Source organism: Equus przewalskii, chromosome 12 (genome assembly GCF_037783145.1).
Source record: "Equus przewalskii isolate Varuska chromosome 12, EquPr2, whole genome shotgun sequence".
NCBI lineage: Eukaryota > Metazoa > Chordata > Mammalia > Perissodactyla > Equidae > Equus > Equus przewalskii.
Window position 1 is genome coordinate 26,527,453 of NC_091842.1, and position 20,607 is coordinate 26,548,059.

At 37.6% G+C, this 20,607-nt stretch overlaps 1 protein-coding gene and 1 long non-coding RNA gene across 2 annotated transcripts in view; both read left to right on the forward strand.

Annotated features, from left to right (window-relative positions):
- MOSMO (modulator of smoothened) overlaps positions 1-20,607 on the forward strand; it is a 64,372-nt gene that overhangs the window by 15,423 nt on the left and 28,342 nt on the right. The window lies entirely within an intron of this gene.
- Positions 12,533-18,686, forward strand: LOC139074908 (uncharacterized). The gene is made up of 2 exons (XR_011524880.1): positions 12,533-12,672; positions 17,812-18,686. It is a non-coding gene; the product is annotated as an uncharacterized lncRNA (long non-coding RNA).

A 20,607-nucleotide genomic window follows, 5' to 3' on the forward strand; every position in this document is an offset into this window, starting at 1 on the left:
CATGTTAGCTCAGGGGTAATCTTCCTCAAAAAAAAAGTGATGGGAAGAAAGCAAATCCTAATATTGTGTACAAATTAAAACCAATGAGCTTTTCAAATTGATAAGGTAATTACCAAGGAAAAAAGAATTAAGTAACTTTTGGACCTAATACTCTGACTGTGCTCCCTTAGTGGGATATGGCCTAAGGACGAAAAGAACAGCAAGGGAATATCGAACTCAGTAGGTAGCGAACCCCCTACGATAGTGCTTCCCAAGAAATGTTATTCCTGTTTTGCTGATGAAGAAGCGTATTCAGAGGGGAATGGTTTGCCAGGCATCATTTAATTAAGTGGTGGAGCTGGATTCAAAATCCCATGCTCTGTTCTTTGTACCACGCTGCTTTTTTTATTTTTATAGTGTGCTGTTCAGATGAGTCCCTGTGGTACCATCCTGGTTTCTTTAGTACCTCTCTTTCTTTTATTGGCATCATCTGTAATTATTAGTTAGAACCACATTTTCAAGAGCTTTCTAACCTCTTGAATCTCCTTTGCTTCAGGAATTTCATTTCATGCAATCATGCCTACCTTTTTGAATTCTGCCTTCCTAAATTAAAGGATATGTGACGTGTGTGTGTGTGTGTATGTGTGTGAGGAAGATTGGCCCTGAGCTAACATCTGTGCCAGTCTTCCTCTATTTTGTATGTGGGATGCTGCCACAGCATGGCTTAATGAGCAGTATGTAGGTCGGTGCCCAGGATCCAAACCAGCGAACCCTGGGCCATCAAAGCAGAGCAGGTGAACTTAACCACTATGCAGCTGGGCTGGCCCCAGGTATGTAACTTTGTCACCCTTTTCTTTCTGAATTCTAACGTGAGCTGACAGATTTTTCTCTTAATTCTCATTCCTCCTACTTCATCAGTAACTAGTTTCCTGAATTATGGCTAGTGTCAAAGTCATGATAACTTATGGATATATTCTGTATTGATAATTAAGCCTGGAAGTTGTACATGAGAGGCTGCATTCTTAAAGACATTCATTTATTTGTAATTTAAGATATCTTATGGTGATTTGGTGCTGAGAAATGTAGGGGGAGAGTGATAAAGATGGCAGTGTTGGACCCACATTTTTTACATGAGAGATAGTAGAAACAAGTATTACTTTATAAACTGTGATTTTTAAATGATTCATTCATTAAAGAAGGCAAATAAAAATAGCAGTGAAACAAAGACATAATAACTGGTTGTTAAATGAACTCTGTGTCCTTTGAAAAGGGGATGATTAAGGGCGAAAATATGTAAATAACTTGAGTACACAAGCTGCTATTTGAGATTCTGCTGAGTAAAAATGATGGGAGGAATTAAACTGTACAAGAATTTAGTTGGATCTTGCTTAAAGTACTTCGTGTAGTAAATCTCCAAACGTATTTTTTAAATTGCAGCATCTTGAAGAACCTCTTCTTGAATTAGCAGAATCAAAATGGAATTCTATTTTTTTTAATCACTTCTGAACTATCTTTAAAGTGTGTGGCTTTAAAATGTAATTTTATGTAATATGTCGGAGAAATTGTCCAGAAGATCTAGGCCCAGAATTTCAGTATACTCTTAAAAGGAAGTAAGGTTGACAATCAGATTAATTTGAAAAATTGCTGTTTATCAGAATGAAGAATATAAAATAGTGTTATAGTCTTTTATTAGATTTACTGAGTTTCTAAACACCTGGAGAAAATTATTTTAGTATTTCCTGTCCAAAATAGCTGTTGGTCGGGAATGTACCACTTGTCTGTGGAAATCAGTGTTTATGAGACCTCTTTGCTGATGTTTCTAAGGTTTTAACTCTCTGGACAAACATTCAAGAAAAACTGTTCTGCAAAAATATTCCTAAATAGTAAACTTTGAGCACAGCTGTCAAATCAGCCGTGGTTCATATCCTAACTCCAGCTTTTTCTAGCTGGTCCCTAGTCATTTAGCCTGTTCTTCAGTTTCCTCATTGGATTGTTTTGAGAATTAGATGAGTATATGTAAGCCCTCAATACTGTGACTGGCACTAAGTGAGCACCTGGAATATAGTGGCAGCTCTTACTGTTTATCCTTTTACCTCCTCCAGATTGATGAGTGATGGGGAAAGAAAATTTATTATGAGTGCCCTTTATTTTAATGTCAAGGTTTTGAAGTAGAGGTTAAGACAAAACTAGATTTTTCTGAACCCACACACTTGATATTCTGTTTGGAAGTGAGAAAGAAAGCTGCGGAATACCTACTGTACTTGTGCAGTGGCAAGAAGATTGAATTTTTCATTTGTTTCCTGCCCCTGGCCCTTGCCTTCAGTTCCTCTGCCTCAATATGAAAGTTTATGTATTCCTGTGGAGATTCTTGCCTGACTGAAACACAGAGAACAATTTCCAGGAGTTTTCTTATGGCTGACTAACCATAACCTTTTGGAAGAACATCTGGATGCAGTTTCAGTTTTTAAAGTCTATAATTTTTTTAGGTCATTAAATTTCTATAGTTCTAAATTATTGTTTTCAATTCTTTTTCTGGGTTGTGTCCATCCATTTTAAGAGCTGTTAAGTCTTTTATCCTAAAAATATAATGTATACAGTTGACAATCAATAAAAATCGTCATAATCAAACTACTGGATTTTTCCCTTCAAGTTTTCAGAATGTGATCATTACACCAAACACATACATGCATATGTATATACACACCCATACATACAAATGCAGTTTTCCTTTATTGTAACTACTCAGTTGCATTAAGTAGTCAAAGTTATGATATTTGATTATAATCATTTCAGCAATATCATAGATAGGCTGCTGGACCCTGGAATTTAAAGAGAGAGGATCCTAACATTGGAAGCACATAATTAATACTCTGTAAATATCTGAAGGGTGTTTTAAACCTATTTCTAAAACCACCTTTTCGTTTTTTAACTTACCTTTTACTATACTTAACCTCTTTCTTTTAGGAATTGTTATACATACTCAGTCATATTTAATTTTTCTCTTTCTAAAATCTTATTTTCCCAAAGGTGATATAAATTATATTTTCGTGTCCTGCAGTTACACTCCACTTTGCAGTCCTTCACTCCCATGTATGTGAATGAGTGCATACGTCAGAGCCTTGTTTCCTTTACCCTTTCTGCAATGTTCATGTTTTTAAATTCGTAAAAGGCAGATTATTTAATGTTCGTTTCTAGCATTTTAAATGCCTCCAAGTTTGAAAGTTCTTTTTCTCTAGGCTGTTAGATACGTGTATGATTCCTAACATGAAACAGGGTTACCTGTTCTTTCTTGAGTTGACATTTATAGTCTTCTGGACTTATCTGTCTAGGGAATAAAAGCTAACATACTTTAATGTCATACACATTATTATAGATCTTACGGCCTGAGAAAATCTCTTTCCTTTTCTTCATTCTCCTTTCCTGTTTTAAAAGCTCTTGGGGCCGGCCCTGTGGCCGAGTGGTTAAGTTGGCGCGCTCCACTTCGCTGGCCCAGAGTTTCACCGGTTCGGATCCTGGGTGCAGGCATGGCACTGCTCATCAGGCCACGTTGAGGCAGTGTCCCACATGCCACAACTAGAAGGACCCACAACTAAAATATACAACTATATACTGGGAGGATTCGGGGAGAAAAAAGCAGGAAAAAAAAAAGATTGGCAACGGTTGTTAGCTCAGGTGCCGAGCTTAAAAAAAATTTAAAAAAAGCTCTTACCTCTCCTTTCATTGCGTCACCAAAATATAGTTTGGCAGTCGATTGGCTTAGCACTTTAGACACTTAAATCTTCCAGACAGAAAATGCTGTTGCATTCTTAAAGGCTTTTAAGCAATTACCTGAACCTCTTGTAGAAATTTCTAAATTACTAGATTGCTGAACAACTTCACACAAAAATTAATGATAATCTAAAAAAGACTATTTTCTCAGATTCTCCCCCCCCCATAAACCCATGTTTCTCCACCCCACTCCTCTAGATTCTGAAAGTTTCCTGACAAAATTGCTTATGAAGTCCATTCTTAAGTTGGAAAAAATCTATACAATGGGCATCACCATGTTATTGTAGACTCTGGACGGAATCTATCCTGTCCCACCTTCACTGCAATTCACAATTGAAAAGAATGCACTGAGCCTTAGTGCTCTCTTGGGTCTATTATCTTGCAGACTTGACTGTAGACAGGTGTTCGCTGGGATTCAGAACCTATCATGCATCACTGCAGCAAAAGATTCAAATACGAAGTATTTGAAAACTAAAACTGTGTTTTCCAAACAGGTTAAGCATGTGTGTGTCTGCACAAAGCTTCACCGGTTAAGGCAGGTCACTATTTTTCCATTTAAAAACTTGCTTAGGGTGTCAACATTAAGTGCTTCATACATATTTCATATATATACATACATCCATACATAGGCAAATTGTGCATGAGTGCTTTTCTCTTTACAATTAAATATTTCCGGCAGTTTGGGATTTTTTTGTGTGTGTTCTTTTGAGCTGACAAATGATCACAAAAGTGATTCTGACTTATGATTATCTCATTCTTTGAAAAGTATTTTTTACCTACTCTAGGGCAAGGTGCAATAAATAAGACCCAGTTTTAGTAAGAGCTACAAACAGTTAATTGGAATTCAGTAAGAAGAGCGCTAAAATAGTAGTAAGTGCATATTATTGTGGGAGCACATTGGAGTGCCTTTAATTCAGGCTTGGAAGGTTAGAAACGGCTGCACGGAGAAATGACATCTCAGCTCTGGTCCAAAGAACGAATAGGAATTGACCAAAGAAGGGAGGGATATAAGAATGTTCCAGGTAGAAGGAAAAGCAAATTTAAAAGCTTAGAGGCTTAAAAAACAGTTATGTGTAGGGAACCTGAAAGTGTGCTGATAACAGCAGTTTGAAGGAGTGGCATCAGGTGACTGGATCGTTAAATGGGGACTAGATCATGAAGAGGTTATTTTTCCATCCCCTGCCCTCCCCTTTTTAAATTGAGTTCATAATAGTTTACATCATTGTGAAGTTTCACTTGTACATTATTTCTTGTCCGTCCCCATATAAGTGCTCCCCTTCACCCCCTGTGCCCACCCCCATCCCCCTTCCCCTGGTAACCACTGACCTGTTTTCTTTGTGTGTTTGTTTATATTCCACCTGTGAGTGAAATCACACGGTGTTCATCTTTCTCAGTCTGGCTTATTTCGCTTAACATAATACCCTCCAGGTCCATCCGTGTTGTTGCAAATGGGATGATTTTGTCTTTTTTATGGCTGAATAGTATTCCATTGTATGTATATACCACATCTTCTTTATCCAGTCATCAGTCCGTGGGCACTTGGATTGCTTCCATGTCTTGACCATTGTGAATAGTGCTGCAGTGACCATAGGGGTACACAGGTGACTTTGGATTGTTGATTTCAAGTTGTTTGGATAGATATTCAGTAGTGGGAGAGCTGGGTCATATGGTATTTCTATTTTTAGTTTTTTGAGGAGTCTCCATACTGTTTTCCATAGTGGCTGCACCAGTTTGCATTTTTACCAGCAGTGAATGAGGGTTCCCTTTTCTCCACGACCTCTCCAACATTTGTTGTTTTTAGTCTTAGTGATTATAGCCATTTTAACAGGCATAAGGTGGTATCTTAATATAGTTTTGATTTGCATTTCCCTGATGATTAGTGATGTTGATCATTTCACATGTTTATGGGCGATCTGTATATCTTCTTTGGAAAAATGTCTGTTCATCTCCTCTGCCCATTTTTTCATTGGGCTGTTTTTTGTTGTTGTTGTTCAGTTGTGTGAGTTCTTGATATATTATGGAGATTAATGCCTTGTTGGATATATGGTTTGAAAATATTTTCTCCCAATTGGTGGGTTGTCTTTTTGGTTTTGTTTTTTTTAAAAAAAAGATTGGCACCTGAGCTAACAACTGTTGCCAATCTTCTGGGGGTTTTTTCTGCTTTTTCTCCCCAAATGCCCCCAGTACATAGTTGTATATTTTAGTTGTGGGTCCTTCTAGTTGTGGCTTGTGGGACGCTGCCTCAGTGTGGCTTGATGAGCGGTACTATGTCTGTGCCCAGGATCCGAACCAGCGAAACCCTGGGCTGCTGAAGCAGAGCACGCGAACTTGACCACTCAGGCACGAGGCTGGCTCCTGTCTTTTTTTTTTTTAAAGATTTTATTATTTCCTTTTTCTCCCCAAAGCCCCCTGGTACATAGTTGTATATTCTTCCTTGTGGGTTCTTCTAGTTGTGGCATGTGGGACGCTGCCTCAGCGTGGTCTGATGAGCAGTGCCGTGTCTGCGCCCAGGATTCGAACCAACGAAACACTGGGCTGCCTGCAGCGGAGCGCGCGAACTTAACCACTCGGCCACGGGGCCAGCCCCTCCTGTCTTTTTGTTTTGATCCTAGTTTCTTTTGCCTTGCAGAGGCTCTTTAGTCTGATAAAGTCCTGCTTGTTTATTTTTTTCTTTTGTTTCCATTGTCTGAGAAGACATGGTATTCCCTCCCACTTTTTTAAACAGATTTATTGCACTATAATTCACATGCCGTACAGTTCATCCCTTCGAAACGTATACAATTCATTGGTTTTTAGTATATCCACAGAGTCGTACAACCATCATCACAATCAATTTTAGAACATTTTCATCATCTCAAAAAGAAACTCTGTGCCCTTTAGTTGTCACCCCCCCCCCAAACTATCCCAGCCCTAAGCAACTACCAATCTACTTTCTGTCTCTATATATTTACCTGTTTTGCAGATCTCATATAAATGGATTCATACGTAGTCTTCTGTGACTGGCGTATTTCACTTGGCGTAATGTTTTCAAGCTTCATCCATGTTGTAGCGTGTATCAGTTCTTCATTTCTTTTTATTGCCGAATAATATTCCATTGTATGGATAAACTTCATTTTATTCATCCACTCATCAATTGGTGGACATTTGGGTGGTTTCTACCTTTTGTAGCTATTATGGATAATGCTACTATGAACATTTATGTACACATTTTTGTGTGAACATATATTTTCATTTCTCTTGCATTTCTAGGAGTGAAATTGCTGGATCATATCTTTAACTTTTTATGGAACTGACATACTGTTTTCCAAAGTGGTTGCACCATTTTACATTCCCACCAGCAATATATGAGGATTCCAGTTTCTCCACATCCTTATCAACAGTTGTTTTTATCTGTGTTTTTGATTATCACTGTCCTAGTGGATGTAGAGTAGTTTCTTATTGTGGTTTTGATTTGCATTTCCCTGGTGACTAATAATGTTCAGCATCTTTTCATATGCTTTTGGCCATTTCTATATGTTTGGAGAAATGTCTGTTTGACTCTCAGCCCACTTTTAAATTGAATTATTTGCCTTTTTATTATTGAGTTGTAAGAGCTAAGTCATTGGCAGACATATGATTTGCACATATTTTCTCCCATCCTATGGATTGTCTTTTCACTTTTTTTTTTTTTTTTTAAGGTTTGGCACCTGAGCTAACAGCTGTTGCCAATCTTGTTTTTTTTCCTTCTCCTCCTCCCCAAACCCTCCTAGTACATAGTTGTATATTCTAGTTGTGAGTACCTCTGGTTGTGCTCTGTGGGACGCCACCTCAGCATGACCTGATGAGCGGTGCCATATCCGTGCCCAGGATCCGAACCAGTGAAACCCTGGGCTGCCAAAACAGAGCACGCGAACTTAACCGCTCAGCCCTGGGGCTGGCACCATCTTTTCACTTTTTTTTATGGTATCTTTTGATGTACAAAGTTTTTAAATTTGAAGTCCAGGTTTTCTGTCATTTCTTTTGTTGCTTGTGCTTTTGGTGTCATATCTAAGAAACTATTGCCAGTGTCACTAAGATTTTTTTTTCCTAAGTTACCTCTTAGATTTAGATGTCTCGCCCATTTTGAGTTAATTTTTGTAAATGGTGTGAAGTAAGGGTCCAGATCTATTCTTTCACATGTGAATATCCAGTTGTCCCACCACCACTTGTTGAAAAGACCGAACTCTCCCAATTGAATAGTCTTGGCACCCTTGTTGAAAATCAATTGACCGTAAATGTGAGGGTTTATTTTCAGACTCTTAATTCTATTCCATTGATCCATATGTCTATCCTTATGCCACTGCTACACCATCTTGATTACTGTAGCTTTGTAGTAGGTTTTGAAGTTAAGAAGTGTGTCCTCTAGCTTTGTTCTTTTTCGAGATTTTTATGGATATTCTGAGTCCTTTGCATTTCCACATGAATTTTAGGATCAAGTTGTCAATTTCTGCAACAATAACAACATCCCAGCTGGGTTTTTAATAAGGATCACATTGAATCTGTAGATCAATTTGGAGAGTATTGCCTAAGTGTTCCAATCTGTGAATATAAGAGCCTTAGCATTTATTTAAATGTTCATTAATTTCAACAACATTTTGTAGTGTTCAGTGTACATGTGTTGTACTTTTTAAAAAGTTTTTTTAGTAGTTGACCTTGAGTTTGCAGCTAATTTATAGCTAATCCAAATCCTCCTTTATATAACACTGCACCATTTCACACATAGTGCAACTGCCTTATAACAGAGTATTACTCAATTCCTGATTCTTTCCTACCATTCCTGATAACATTGCTGTCATTCATTTCACTTATCCATAAACTGTAATCACTGAATACACTGTTGCTATTATTATTTTGAACAAACTATCTCTTAGATCAATTATGAATAAGAAAAATAAAAGATTTTACTTTGCCTTGATTATTCCTTCGCTAATGCTCTTTCTTTATGTAGACCAAAATTTCTGACCTATATCATTTTCCTTCTTTCTGAAGAATTCCTTTTAATATTTCTCACAAAGCAGGTCTACTGGTAAAAACTTACTCAATTTTTGTCTGAGAAAGCCTTTATTTCTCCTTTACTTCTGAAGGATAATTTCACTGGATACAGAATTTTGGGTTGGTGGGGTTTTTTCTTTTGACACTTTAAATGTTTCACCCCACTCTCTTCTTGCATGGTGTATGATGTAATTCTTATCCTTGCTGCTCTACAGGTAAGGTCTTTTTTGCTCTGGCTTCTTTCGAGGTTTTCTTTTTGTCTTTCCTTTTGTTCAGTTTGAATATGATATACCTTTGTGTATATTTTTCCTGCTTGGTGTTCTGAGCTTCCTGGATCTGTGCTTGGTGCCCATTATTAATTTTGGAAAATTCTCAGTCCTTATTGCTTTAAATATTTCTTCCATTTCTTTTTCTCTCTTCTTCTGGTATTCTCATTACACTATGTTGTACCTTTTGTAATTGTCCCACAGTTCTCAGATATTCTTTTTTCTCTTTGCATTTCAGTTTTGGAAGTTTCTGTTGACATTTCTTTGAACTTACTGATTCTTTCTTCAGCTGTGTCCAGTGTATTGAGCCCATTGAAGACATTCTTCCTTTCTGTTAACAGTGTTTTTGACTTCTAGCATTTTCTTTGATTCTTAGAGTTTCTGTCTCTCTGCTTACATTGCCCATCTGTTTTTGCATGTTGTTAACTTGTTCCATTAGAACCCTTAGCATATTAATCATAGTTATTTTTAATTCCCAGTCTGACAATTCCAATGTCTCTGCCATATCTGAATCTGCTTCTGATGCTTGCTTTCTCTCTTCAAACTGTGTTTTTTATCTTTTTAGTATGTCTTGTAATTTTTTTCTTGAAAGCTGGACATACTACATTGGATAAAAGGAACTGATATAAATAGGCCTTTAGTGTGAGAATTTATGTTTATCTGGCTAGAGGCTAGGCTGTTTTTACTGTTTGTTGTAGCTGTAGTGTCAGTGGCTAAAATTTCCTTTAGTGTCTTTTTTTTTTTTTTTTTGGTCTCCCTTGCTATCTTTGTGGTTCTCTAGAGACTTCTTAAATACGATCTGATACATGCAGTTCTTTGAGTTGTATTCTTCTTTTCTGATACAGAAGCCCTATTTATGTCAGGATGAGATATGTAGAAAGGGAAAGCATTCTCCAGTTCTATGATTAGGTCTTAGTCTTTAAGTGAGCCCTGTGCCCCTGGGCCGTGACCTTCACAAGTGTTTCTCAGTGCCCCTACCCTCCTTAGGTGAAGACATGAAGGCTAAAGAGGGCTGGAGTTGGCTATTTCTCTTTCTTTAGTTCCATTAGGCTCTGGTGAAACCCCAATCAGTCTCTGGTGAAATAGTTTCTTTTGAGGCCAAGGCACGTTAAGAACAAAATGTTCTAGGCTTATTTCAAAATAGCTGTTTTCCCCTTTCCCCTGCCAGAAGCACAGGGAATTTTTCTCCTATCTTTGCTGTGAGAACTTGGTAGAGCTTCTAGAATTAACACTCACAAGAGTGTGAGGGACCCCCTAAGACTGGGTCCCCCTGGAATTTTTAACTTTCAAACTTGACCACACTGAGTCTCCAAGAATTCGTCACAGTTTAGGTTTTCCTCCTCTGGTACTGGTTCCCGTTCCAGTGAGTTGTGGTTCTCTGTATCTGCCTGTTTGTCTCTCCAGTTTTGCAGACAGTGCTTTGCCCTGTGTCCTCGGTTCTCTGATGGATCTAAGAAGAGCTGCTGATAGTCATTTTGTTCAGCATTTTTCTTGTTCTGTGGGTGAGAATGACAACTTCTAAGCTCCTTACATGCTGGACCAGAAACCAGAAGTTCTCACTATTTTGTTAAATTTATTCCTGGGTATTTTATTCTTTTTGCTGTTATTGTAAATGTATTACCTTCTTAATTTTCAGATTGCTCATTACTAGTGTCTGGAAATACAATTAATTTTTGTATATTGATCTTATATCCTGCAACCTTTTTAAAGTCATTTGTTAGCTCTAATAGTGTTCCAGTGGATTTCTTTTTCTTGCCTAATTGCCTTGACTAGAACCTTCAGAACAATTTTGAATAAAAGTGGCAGGAGCAGACATCCCTCGTCTTATTCGTGATCTTAGGGGGAATGCATTTGGTCCTTCTCCATTAAGTATGTTAGCTGTGGGGTTTTTGTATATACTGTTTATTAGGTTGAGGCAGTTCATTTCTCTTCCTAGCCACAGTGGTAACATTTTTGTAAAACTATAATGTAATATCACAACCCAGGTTTTGACACTGATACATTCTGCAGATATTATTCACATTTCCTTACTTTTACTTGTACTCACTTGTGTTTGTGTATTAATAAGTTCTACACAGTTTTATCATCTGTGTAGTTTTATGTGTCCACTGCCATAATCAGGATCAGACATCCAGGTATGTGTGTCAATAGTTCATTCCTTTTTATTGCTGAGTAATATTCCGTGGCATAAATGTACCAGAATTTGCTTAACCATTCACCTGGTAAAGTATATCTGGGCTGTTTCCAATTTTAGGCTATTACAAATAAAGCTGCTATGAACATTTGTATACAGGTTTTTGTATGAACCTAAGTTTTCTTTTCTCTGGGATGTACACCCAGAAGTGCAACTGCTGGATCATATAGTAGTTGCATGTTTAGTTTTTTGAGAAACTGCCAAAATGTTTTCTAAAGAACCTTTTAAGGTATGTTAAGAATTTGTACTTGATTTTAATATTAATCTCAATTTTAATATTTTGAATTTGAAGAGGTAAACAACCAGAGAGTATGCCTGGTAAATGTATGAATCTGAAACTCATAAATCAGACTTAGAGTGAAGATACAGAATAATCATCAGCATATGATTGATTTTAAATGCTATGGGTAGGGATGATATTTCCCAGGGAGAGAGGGGAAAAAAGAGAACAGAACCTGGGCCAGAACCCTGAAGATCACCATCATTTTTAGGAGGCTGAGCAAGAGCTAGACTTAAGAAGAAAACCAAAAGTAAAATTTGATATTGTGGAAGCCATGGGGAGAAACTGTTTTCAAGAAGAAAGAAGTGGTCAGCAATGTTACCAAAGAGGAAGTAATGTGAAATTGAAAAGTACGTTGGTTTTAAAGAGATTGTTGATAACTCTGGTGAGAGAAGTTTTAGTCAAGTGGTAGAGTAGGAGCCTCATTCATGGTGGGTTGAGAGATGACTGGTAGGTGAAGTAAGATAGCAATGGAGATGGAAGGGAGAGGGAGGTTAGTTAACTGGAGAAGAATGTGGCGTCCCAGGGTAGGTAGTTTTTAGATAGAGAAGAGGGGCTTATCTGATGGTAATAATGAGAGGGAGGGGTTGATAATGCACAAAAGAGAAGGAATTCTTGATTGAGCAAGGATCCTGATGATACCTAACAGAATGGTAGACAGAGCACAGCAGAGGGATAAACTTCAGGAGGCAAGATACATTTTCCTTTGTTACAAAAGAGGGAAGGAATGAATGAAGAATGGAGCAGGTAAGTAAGTTTATAGATATGGTGGTAGAAAGTTGAGAGTTTACTTCTGATGGCTTATTTTTTTCCCTCTGAGATAACAGAAAGGGTCATTTGTTAGGAGTGAAAAGGGGATGATAGGAAGTTTGAGGAGAGTGGAAAAAGTTCAGATAGCTATTAAAGAGAGTGGTAGAGAGAGAGCTGGCTAGAAAAATAGAATGATTTCTAGGTTGAAATGAGGGCCTAGTTGGGCATGTAGGGCATAAATTTTTTAATGATCCCAGTCTTATGGTTATGTATTTTGTCCAGCAGAGTTCAGCAGCCTGGCTGGAGATGTGTGAAAAGGAGACCATTGTGTTGATCCAGAGTTGGAGTTTGTCCCACGTGACATAGGAGAAAGAGGCACTGAATGAACAAACATAATGGTCTAATAGACTTTGAAGTCAAGACAGGTCTGTTTTAATCCTCTCCCGACCACTTAGTGTTAGGCAAATTCCTTAACCTCCTCTTTCAGTTTCTTAATAATAATCACACCTAATCATAGCAGCTTTCTAATCATAGTAATACCTGTCTTTTTCTGTGATAAGGATTAAGTGAGAAAACAAGGAAGTCCCTTAACACATAGTTTGGCACATAATAAATGTTAATAAATAGTAGCTTTTATTATTATTTGTGGCCCAATCCTGTCACTTGTTAGCTGAGTGACCTTAGGCAACTTTCCTTCCTTTTTATCTTTAAAAAGGAAATTATAATACATGTTGAGAGTATTCAGTTGGGTGTCTTTTACAGGAAAAAAATGCTAAGCACTATGCCTGACACGTCCTTTTCACCACTTAGTGAATGTGAGTTGAAGCAGAATCTCTAGGGGATTTGTAGAAAATTAAATTGGAAAGTTAGATGGGGATTTTGGCCTTTATTTGCTAATTAGTAGATAGCCTTTAAAAGTTCATGAGCAGAGAGAGAACATAAGCGGTGTTTTAGGACTATTAATTTATCAGTAGTGTGATGGGATTTATGATCTCAGCTAGATACCACCTCTTCAAAGAGGCCTTCCCTAACCACCCTGAGAATCTGAGATAGTGCTTCCTCCTCCTCTCTAACACCTTACCCTGTATCATTTTCCTCATGACGTTTGTGCCTATCTGCAATTACCATGTTTATTAAGTTGTTTACTTTTTTTCCCATCTCCCTCCACTAGAATATATGCTTCATGAGAAAAGGGATGTTGTCTGTCTTACTGCTGTATCCCTGCAGCCCGAACAGTGCCTAGCACATAGGAGGCGTTCAGTAAATATGTGTTGAATGAATGAAATATAAGGAGGGACTGGAAGGAGAGAGACTAGTTAAGAAATTATTAGAGGGGCTGGCCCGGTGGCCAAGTGGTTAAGTTCGTGCACTCCGCTGCAGGCGGCCCAGTGTTTCGTTGTTTCGAATCCTGGGTGCGGACATGGCACTGCTCATCAAACCACGCTGAGGCAGCGTCCCACATGCCACAACTAGAATGACCCACAACAAAGAATATACAACTATGTTGGGGGGGGGGGGCTTTGGGGAGAAAAAGGAAGAAATGAAATCTTTAAAAAACAAAACAAAACAAAAATTATTAGAATAATTTCAACATTAGGATATGAAGATCTGAACAGAGATAATAGCAGTGTAAATGGAAGGAAGAAACAAATAAGAAAAATTACAAAGAAAGAATGGTTTTTAACATTAGAAGGGACAAAATGAAGGAAGCAACAAGGTTATTCCAAGATTTCCAAACTGGGTGATTGAAGCAGTGACAGTACCATTATTGAAGGCGTGTGCCTTCAGCTCCTTTTATAACTTTTTATGTCCAATACTTAGAACAGTCCCTAACACGTAGTGATGGGCAGTAAATATTTGAATGAATGAAAGAAAATAGGAGAAATCAGAAGGTTACATCGTGTGTTTAAAATAACAATAGGACACCCAAGCAGGTGGAGGATGAGGCTAACATTGTGGAAAGAATAAAAGACTTTGGGATTTATGGTATTTAAAGGGAAAGAACGAACTAACAGAAGAAGCAGCCTCTGAGGTAGGAGAAGAACAACAGTAGTGTGGTTTCAAGACAGCAGAGACAGAGCTAGTTCCAGGAAGGAGGAGGTAACCAATGTTACATCCTTCAGAAAAGCCGAAGAAAATAAGCACTGGAGAAAATCTTTGGATTTAGAGACTGAGAGGACAAGAGTGATCTTAGAACAACTTACACGGAGCAGTGAAGTAAAAGTCAAATTACAAAGGGTGTGAGGAATTGAGTGGATCATGAGGTATTTTTCCCTCACAGAGCTAAAGGAAGGGAGCCAACATGGTAATCTGAGAGAGTCGTTTAAAGGAAGTATAGTTTGCTTCGTTTTGTTTTTTTATATAAAGACCTAAGCGTATTTTGTGGCAAGAGAGAAGAAAGATCCATAATCTAAAAGAATTGTCAAATTTTAGTGTGCACAAGAATAACAAGAGGATTTTATTAAATGCAGGTTGCTGGCACCATTTACAGAGAATCTGATTCAGTAGGTCGGGGGACCAGATAGCAGCCTTTTTTAGCAAGTAACCCCCACGCCACAACACACACGCACACACATATCCAAAAGATTCTGAGGTAAATACTAAGATCACACTCTAACACTGGTCCAAGGAGTAGAAAAGAAAAGGGTGAGAAGGGAATTTGATTTTACAAAATGAAGGGTAAAGGTTAAGCTTTGGGAAGGAGAAGGAGTTCATCTTTAAAACAAACAGGAAGAGATGGTACGGAGAAATTTTGAGATGGTGAACTTCAAGGAGGTTTTCAGGGTGCAAGAAGGGCAATGAGGTTGCTTCATTTGCTTGACCTTTCTTTTTTCCGTTAAGTGGGAAGAAAGGTTATCTACTCTGGGCAGGCATGATTTGAGGAGTGTGGAAAGGTCTGAAACAGCTGGTGTGGGGGGCGCAGCAGAGTCAACAGAGGAGGAACAGAAGCAGTGCTGAGCAGCCTTGGGCTCTGTTAAGTTAGGTGGCATGGCTGGTGGCCCAGTCAGCAGTTCCCTAACATTTTTCAAAGTGAGGAAAAGTCCTGAAAACATTTCTTCTCCAGGTAACTCATTGTGGCTTCATCTTCTGTAGATTTACTTATGCCTTTTTTGATGCTTTCAGCCTGTCCCACTTCACTGAATAATAAACTTCATATATTTTCTATACAAGATATAAAGTATCTAAAATTTACCTGACTTTCAACTCAAAAGAGGCTTGTAGTGATTTGCTAGAATATATTTACATTCGTTCTGTCTGTGGATTTTGATCACAGTTCATGTGAAGCTTGCCATCATTTTACAGATTGCTATTTCTAATGCCAGCCCTGTGGAGGGCATTTATTTTCACCTGGGCACTGAATGTTACCACCAAGTGAATGCCGGGCCCTGGGTGTAGGGCAAAGGAAACCAACCTGCTTAGTTTTCTCCAGGTTTGGATAAGTAAGAGTCACTTGGAACTAAGTGGGGAGGAACACCTAGGTACTGTCCTGTTTATCCTACACTTATCTTACTTGATACTTTCAACGTTTCTAGGGTAGATATTAGAATATCTCCTTTACAAATGAGGAAACTGAGGCTCAGATGCTTAGATTGCCCAAGGTCACAGAGCAAGGAAGCTGGACAGCTGGAAGTCAAACCCACATCTCTTATTCTACACCCTGTACTCCTTATACCATGCTGCCTTGGGTAGGATATAGTCCAGCCAGTTAGGTTCTTTATGCATAAAATAAAATAACGGTAGTACTATTGACTAATTAGTAATTTCTAATTGGAAGCAACTTATTGCCCAGTATGGATCAGTAATTAAAGAAATGCAGCCTTGGGAATTAATTAAATGGGAAATTTTTCATCTGTTCCTATAGTCTTTTCTTCTGACTCCCTTAGGCCTTTAGGTTCCTAGTATGACACATAGAACTGCATATTTTTCATGAGGACAAATAAGGGTTATGCATAGTAGGAATTTAAGGTTTTCTGTTTTATTTTCAGGGAACTGGGATGGTACCCAGCATTTTTGTCTTTTAGCCACAGCAATACATTTGCATTCCTGGCTTAACTATTATCTGATATACGTAAGAGGGATTATTTTTCCTTAAATATATATCTTTCCATTGCTCACATGGATGCTTATCTGAGACTGTTCACACACTCTTGCTTCATCTTCCTTTATTTTATCGATGAATATTTACAAAGCACTTTTTTTATTCCAGCCATTATGCTAGATATCCCAGGAGTTACCCAGGAAAGCCTGTTTTCTGAAAATTGGGATTTATTAATTAAAAAATAGGACCAACATGCATTACTTCTGCTATTCCATCCAGAGAAATGCATAATTATGTCTTGATTCAAAGCCGGTTTGTCCCTCCCAGCATAGAGTAAGCTGGGTTGGTTGGTGGTTGTTTTTAGGTCTTAGGTGTAGAATGTGATGAAAGTCTAGATGGTTATGTATACTCACAATTGAACTTAGAATCAAGGAGACTTGCCTCAAATATGTGATCAATTTAGCTAAGTTTGAGAAATTCTGAGACGTCAATTATATAAAAATATTATAGAAAACAGTGGTATAGAATACAACCCATTGAAGGAATACGTGATTGTTTAATTACCTGTTCCCCAAGTTAGATAGCCTGAAGTATTTTGTTTGTATTGCTAATACAACACTCTCTCAATATTAATAATAACTAATTTATTAAGTACTTCTGTGTGCCAGGCATTGTTCTAAGCTTTTTGCAAGAATAAACTCATTTAATCTTCTCAACAACCTTGTGAGGTAGGTACTGTTTATTATCCCCATTTTACAGATGCCAAAAGTGAGGCACACAGAGGATAAGCAACTTGCCCAGGGTTACAGAGCTCGTAAGTGGCAGAGACCCGGGTGGACTTGCTTTATAGCTTGCTATGCTCTTAACCATTATTCTGTGCTGCCTTTCACTGGCCCTCATGTTAAGGATAACTTTTCAAACAGCTGGGCACGTTATTCTGCATTATCTGAGGAGCTTATGTTTAATACTAATGATATAACTGAGTGAAAGGAAAGAATTAGCCCTGCTCTTTGGTCTGTTATACACGGTCAAGAATCTAACGTGTTTGTAGTTAATTCATTGTGAAGTTTGGGCTTTTTGGAAAAATGCTACATGTTTTCTGGTGTTATTTTACCAGAGTGGGAAAGGCATAAGAAGGGCAGTATTTGGGCTAGATCTCCATAGTCCTTATAAATAAAATGTATTGAGTTCTCTAATGTTGGCTGTGGGCCTTGATGGGTAGCAAAATGTTAGGGAAACTGATAAAAATGATTAGTAGTTGGATCCTGAAAGTAAAAATTTGCTCTTTGCATTTCTTAAAAAGATTTCCTATGCTAAAAGGATGACAGTAAATTTAAAAGGACTTTAGTTAGTATTTAAAAAATTTTTTTATAATAGAAATTTCAAGTACTCAGTAGCCACATGTGGCTGGTGGCTATCATGTTAGTGCAGGTCCAGGCTGTCGAAGGGATCATTTATGGAATAAAATCTTGTCTTTTTGGATGAACCCCGGTGTCGTTCGTTCTGAGTTCTTTAATTCTTTTAGGGGCCTTGTGAAGAGAAATCTGAGTTAAGAAAAGTTCAAACAACTGTGTCATCACCATGAAAAGCAGGAAGCTGAGGGATGTGCGATTTGAGTGCACAGGAGAGCTAAAAGGACACTTTAACCCCTAGTGATGACTTCAGTGCTCTGTGTTTAAAGAACTCTGGCTGACATAGCTCTTGCTCTTTTCTTTTTTTAAATTTTAATGATACTCTTGATTCTTATGTGGTAGTTATGTTCTATAAAGTCACTGTGAATGCTGGATTAGTAAATACTGGATCATTGCCTCTAGGAGATATAAGAGGTTAGGTTCCTGTGAGCCTCTGGTCACATGTCCCCAGCCAATCCATACATAACCTAGTTTTATGTGTGTTTCTGTTTAAAGACACCTGTTTAATATGTATTGTTGATTCATTAACATTGAATTCAAAAAACATGCCATAAAGAGACCACGGAAATGACACTTGCTTACTGTAGGAGGGCTGAAAGAAGGCAGAATCTCCACCAATTCAACTTCAGCTGGAAGTGTCTGTCAAGCGACTAACATTTTTTGCCACTCTGCACATGTGTTATGTCCACAAATGACCATGAAAGTGCCACAACTATTGATTTGGGGATTACAAATAACTTTTAGTGAGTGGGCATATTTGCAAGTATGGAATCTGGAAATAGCGAGGATCAAATGTATGAATGTATTTTAAATTTTAAAATGAAAAGTAAAAATAAAAAACTTTCTTGTCCATCTCTACTGTTCCCATCCCCCACTCCGTCTTTCCTTTCTAGAATAACCACTCTCAGTTTCCAGTGCATTTACATATATGTGTACTTACAGAATTATGTGTATATATTTTAATAAATATATCTCATGATACATACTATTCTGTGGTTTGCTTTTTTCTCATGATGTCTTAGAGATCCGTCCACATCAATATGCACAGAATTATCTCATTCTTTTTAGTATTCTATGGTGTGTATGCACTATATTTAACCATTCCTCTATTGATAAGTATTTAGGTTTTTTCACTATTATAAAAAATATTGCAGTAAAAATATTTGTACCTGTTTCTTTTTCCATATCTGGAGGTTTTTCTCTGGATTACCTATGTAAAAATGAAATTCCTGAGCAGAAGGGCATATGCAGTTTAAATTTTGTTAGAAAGGCAGTTGTGTCAGTTGCATCCTCTAGGAAACAGACACTGAGAAGGAATTAGAGCTGCAAGCAGTGTTTGAGAGTTAACGCATGTGAAAGACAGGGAGCAGAAGCTAAAGGATAAGAAAAGTAGTCAGATCCTGATACAGGTCTTGCAGAGTCTCAGCCAACTCAGTGGGGCATTCTGGAGTGCAGATTGCCTCTAAGAGGAGTGGTACTGTGTACTGCCATGGACAGACATGGCTAGGCCCTAGAACTCCCTCATGCTCGGTATGGACCAAGGGCTGCCTGGGAAGAAAGCCGCTTGATCTTGAAAGATGAGTCGAATCTTAAAGGTACTAACAGCGGGAGGCTCACTGCACCCTTTGGAGCTAAACCACCAGACGTCTTCAAGAGAGATCGCAGCAGTGTACTTCTGTGGCTGCCACTGCAGTATAGTATAGCATAGTGGATAATAGCAGAGTCTAGAGCCAGACTCCCTAAGTTCAACATCTTTGTATAAGATGTTACTCCCCGTCTACGTGTCACAGTTTCTTCATCTATAAACTGGAGAAATAATAGTACATACCTCATAGTGTTGTAAAGAGATGAAGTGGGCTAGTATGTCTCCCTAAAGCACTTAGGATAATACCTGAGACGTGTTAGCACTAGATAAGCGTTAACTGATGCTGCTGCGTTACTATTATTCCAGATTGTTCTCCCAGGCTGTATCAATTTTTCTTCCCACCGTCCTAACAATGTGTAAAATAATATTCATTTCTTCATACCTTTTTAAGTATTGGATAGTATAAATCTTCTTAGTTTTTGCCAATTTAATGACCAAAAAATGATATTTTGTCTTAATTGGCATTTGTTATGAGATTGAACATCTTTTCATAATGTTGGCCACTTATATTTTTAGCTTCTGTTTGTATACTCGAGGTTTTAATTTTTTCTCATTCATTTGTAGTACCTCTTCGTATATTCCAGATATTAAACTGTTATATAGTTGTAAATATTTCCTTCCAATCTCCCATTGTTTTTAAAATTTATTTTTCAGTACTATTGTTTATAGTTTCTTTTATCATAAAGAGGTTTAAAATTTTAAGTATCAGTTTTTTTCTGTATGGGTTTAGGGTTTTGTGTCTTTGAAAGGACTTTCTTGCTCCAAGTCTATAGTTTTGGGGGGTTTTTTTTACGTTTAGCCTTGTAAAACCTCTTAAAGTAATTTTTATCCATAATTTAAAATAATTAGCTTTATTTGTCCCATCTATAACCAGTTGCCCCAGTGCTATTCATTGACTAGCATATTTTTTTCCTGATGCTTTGAAATGGCACCTTTACATATTCTAAATTTCTATACATATTAGAATGGAGAATATAGACATTTTTAAAGGTTTTAACATGTGTTGCCAAATTACCCTGAGGAATACATTTAGAAATTTATTCTGCCAGAGAATGTTTTGCTGTACCCCATCCCAACCCTGTTTTTATATTTTTAGCTTTTGCCAAGTTAGAAGCCAAAAAATGGGAATGTTGTTTTGTTTGGCATTTCTTTAATTACTAGAAAGAGAGAACTTGTAAAAAATATATACTTCTGATGTTCTGTATGCCATCTTCTTTTTTTAATTCTTTTCCCCAAAGCTCCCCAGTACATAGTTGTATATTTT